The following is a 4,306-nucleotide window of genomic DNA, read 5'->3' as shown; positions in this document are numbered from 1 at the left end:
CAGGAAAAAGAGAAGGAAGGAGTGTGTGATGAAGAGCCAGTAGATGGAATCATTTAAAGTTAAGACAGTACAAGGCCTAAAGTGATCTGACATTAAGATAATGCCTAAATTATTGGAAATTTGAAATGAAGAAACACTACCTTTTACCTCATTTCCCTGTGCCAGTACTGACACTTGAACTTATGGGCTGTGTCTTCTTAGCTTTTTGCTCAAGGCTGGCACTTTACCACTTGAGCCATAGCTCCACTCCCAACTTTTCGGTGGTTAACTGTAGATTAAAAAAAACAAAAAACAAAAAACACCAAAAAAAGTGATTCCACAAGAAATACAACACAGTTTGGGAGGGAGGGTCATGTCAGATGATCAGGGTAGAGGTTGGAATATGTCATTTATCTGTAGAGAGTGCTTTTATTGAAGTTGATTTTCATTACTTAAGAATGGTTCCTCCAGAAAAAGAGGTTTCTTTATACATATCCTCACAGCCGTTGTTTCCCCCTTTGAAACTTTAAATCCTCCCATCCCAGCTTTCTTTGTAATCAGTTACATTGTTCACCAATGAATACTAATAATATCACCCTATAATCAGGCTTATTTTAATTTATTTCATGGTCATCTCAATCTGAGAAGTCCCATGCGACTGAAAATGATTTTTCCTTCCTTGGCTAGCTCCCAAGTAAGGAGACTTCACTCACATGTATCCGCCTGCTGCTGTGGGAAATGCAAACACTGACCCTGAGCGCAACAGCTTCTCAATGTCAGTGTGAATCAAGGTTTCAGTTTAAATTCCTGTGTTTGCAATTTCCCACATTTACTTTACAGAATTATACAGAATAAATAGCTCTAATTTTGATTTATGCAAGTCTAGAGCATATTCTGTCAGCTGTGGTGATCCTAAGCCTGTTTTCAAATGAAACAGCTATCCACTGAGCACCGCAGGGAATGGTACCCACCAGCCTGAGCATTCAGTACAGCCTGGTGGATCACTTCATCTACTCTACTGCCCCAATAACTACTGTCTTGCTTCTAAATAATTAATATTGTACACATTCTGTCCTTTTACAAAAACTACTTGCTGACTCTAGCATATACATGTAAAAATGTTTTCTTTCAGAAAAGAAATGGGTCCAAAGACAGCCTGATTGAAGAAAAACCTCATCTATCTACAAGCAATCTGACTGGAAAGCACACAGCAAAAACAGTGAAAACTGTTCAAGCTGCCCGCCTCAAGATAGAGACTTGATCCTAATGAAGAGCCGGGAGTGGGCTGGGAAGGGTGTATCACTGATACTTGTCACACTGTGAATTAGCTAATGTATCTTGGACCTTCGTCTCCTGAGTACAAAGAGAAAGCATCCTCACTGCTTGTGCTGAACAGAACTGAAGGGTAGCCTTGTAAGCTCGATGTCATGTCTTCCTTTCTGAAACTGGACACCATCCACGCATCTGCCCACAAGCACAACCAGACCAGATGCTTCTTCTCATCAGCCTCCAGGAGTCCTGGCCTGCAACTGGCTTTTACTGTGCAATAGAATGCCAAGTGGGCAGAAAATCATCTTCCCAGCTCCAAGTAGTTTAAAACTAGTGCTCCACATGGAGACATCACCTTCAGACTGTTTGTATTTACATGAAGATCACTCGAATATTGTATTGTGGCATTAAGTCCCACTGGTTATTTACAAATGATGTAAAATCTGTTTTTCAGTGTTACTTTTTTATGTATTTTTATTGTAATTAATAGAAGGATTACATGATATTTGCCAGATAGAATGTGCATTAATTCACATACATTGAAACCCTTTCAAATGTTCAGTGTTCCTTTTTAAATGTCCTTGTTTTCTAAGTTGGGGGAGGGAAGCTACATGCCAATTGTTGTCCTTCCACTGTCTGGCTACCAAGGTTACCTGGCTCTTCACATGACCATGGAAAATGGGGCATCCTTCCTGGCTCCAGGGTTTCCTCTTTGACTACTGCCTCTGCTCTAGTGTGTAGTTACACTCTTCCTTTTAGTCACCTTGGCTACAGTAAACAATTCTCTGTACTTTTCATTTCACTTTTGGCCACTCTGGAACCTCAGACCTACCTAGGACCTCTACCCCAGATCACATTTATACCTGAGGCCATATGGTTCATTTCTCCAGTTCCGGAGCCGCTTCTATGACAAGAATATTGCTGCCCCATAGCTACATTTGGGGTCAGTAAGCTTGTGGCAAGTTCAACACCCTTGTTTAACTGGTCCAAGCCAGACTAAATCCTACCTGCCCTGGTCTGTTAATAATTTCCTGCTATAATACAGCCCAAACCCTAAGTGGTCTAGCCTTTTCTACCCATCTCTTCAGCCTTACCGCCCCACAGTCCCTGTTAATAGACAGCCATCTTACCAAAGGGAAAAACAGCATAAGGGGTTTATTTTTCTTGCCCCCACTATCCAAAAAGGTACCGTTTTGGGCCCAACCTGACTAGATCACATGACGGAACTCATCACATAAAGAAAAGTTGGACTTATTTCTTCACCAGCTATATATCCTCCCAGAGGAGCTATGTTTTAGTTATTGTTTCCAGCTCTTAGTACAGTGCTTTGCACTCAATTCTAGCTGTTCAGGAGCCTAAGATTTGAAGGTTGTGGTTCGAAACAAGCCCTTGAGGATAAATAATCTCCAATTAACTAAAAAGAGCTGGAAATTAAGCTGTGGCATAAGTGGCTGAGCAGTACTCTTGGGCACTAAAACCTTAGGAACAGTGTATACACTGTGAGTTCAAACCCTTGAAATGGTGCACACAAAAAAATACCAAATGCACATACAACCACCCCAGTGAATGTAGTAAAGCACACACGGGAGTTAAACTGTGAGCTAGCTAGTGTAATTATTTGCAAGAAAACCTTGCTAGAAACGATCCCAAGGCTATTAGACATGCTGATGAGACTTCAGAAAGATTTGAAGTTACTGGTAGTAAAGATTGAACCTTCCCTTAGATGTTTCACTAACTGAAGACTGTTTTATGGTGAACAAAACACTTAAAACACAAGTGTCAAACTTTAAAACATTTATTCTTAAACTGTCTTAGACGTATAGTCGAGGATGCTGGATAGGCATTTATGTGTCCCGTGCAACTTTTGAAGATCCAACACCTAAAATCCTCACCATGGACGCCCTAAAAGGAAAAAACAACAACTTTTGAAAACATGTGCCACATCTTTACTAGACATTGCATGCTTCTTTACCAAAAAAAGTTAACACAATTACTGTATTCAGCTCTGAATACCAACACACCTTTACATTTAGCCAATGAGAACGAATCTAAGCAATCTAGAAAGCCCCTATTTTGTGTTGTTTCCCTCGTACACCATTTTATTTCCTAAGTTTGGGGCAGATGTATTAATGATGAACCACAATATTGAAAAATCGCTCCCCCCCCCTCCGTGCAACTCCCTTATCACCTTACCTGAAGTGCCACATGTTTTTCAAGCAGGACAACTCTCCTCAAGCATTCATCTTTCACCTGGAGAAAATTTAATTCAAACTGTTTAAGAGAACCACACACCAAACGCGGGCCATCTCAGAGACCACTTATACATGCAGATGAACATAAAAGCGCGCACTGTCGCTTGTGCAGCTCCACCACCAAAGATACCAAGAATTTGAGGGCAGGAAAAGGCTGCAAAGCATTTATTTGCGCCTTTTTTGACACCGCATTCACTAGTTCGAGAAAGTGAACGGGCAACACAAAGGCTACCAGGAAAGCTCCCTGCGGCCTGAGCTACAGCCAATCGCGCATGAAGACTGGCCTGCCAAGATGGTGGTGTGCATGCACTCACTCTCCCATCACGTCCGTGCCCAGGAAGCAGAAGTATTGACCGACATCCTCCACCTCACCTTATCAGGCCGGGTGTGGACCCCAGCGTTTGCAGCCGGAGGGAAGCATCCGCACTGGTCCTCCAGGCCCTCTGTCATTGCACTGTAGCAAGCATAGGCCGAAGGCAGCCTCCCGCCCTCCGGGACTTTCTCGAGAGAAAACGGCTGACTTAGGCCCAGGTTCCAAAGCCGGGCTCCGGGCAGGGGGGCTATCCTGGCCAGCGCCCAGGTGTGGAAGGCCTGAGGGAACACACCGGTCCAGACGCACAAAGCACCATCGCTGCCACTGAAAGGAGGAAATGCATGCCCCCTTCCCAGAATGCTTTTCTAGGGGCCGGAAGGACCCACCAGCCACAGGGTGTGGGAGGAGGCATGTGCCAGCGGACTGTACCATCTGCCACTGCACTCTCGCCTGCCACTATGCGGCCAAAGGCCACAGGCGCAGGGCGAGTTGA

At 43.7% G+C, this 4,306-nt stretch overlaps 1 non-coding gene across 1 annotated transcript; it reads right to left on the bottom strand.

Annotated features, from left to right (window-relative positions):
- Positions 1-3,595: 3,595 nt before the first annotated feature.
- On the bottom strand, positions 3,596-3,730 carry LOC150039199 (small nucleolar RNA SNORA13). The gene has a single exon (XR_016534507.1). It is a non-coding gene; the product is annotated as a small nucleolar RNA SNORA13 (small nucleolar RNA).
- Positions 3,731-4,306: the final 576 nt, after the last annotated feature.

This window comes from Megascapheus bottae, unplaced genomic scaffold (genome assembly GCF_031878675.1).
Source record: "Megascapheus bottae isolate mThoBot1 unplaced genomic scaffold, mThoBot2.hap1 HAP1_SCAFFOLD_37, whole genome shotgun sequence".
Classification (NCBI taxonomy): domain Eukaryota; kingdom Metazoa; phylum Chordata; class Mammalia; order Rodentia; family Geomyidae; genus Megascapheus; species Megascapheus bottae.
The sequence above is the reverse complement of the archived record's forward strand: the minus strand, read 5'-3'. Positions and strand labels throughout refer to the sequence as shown.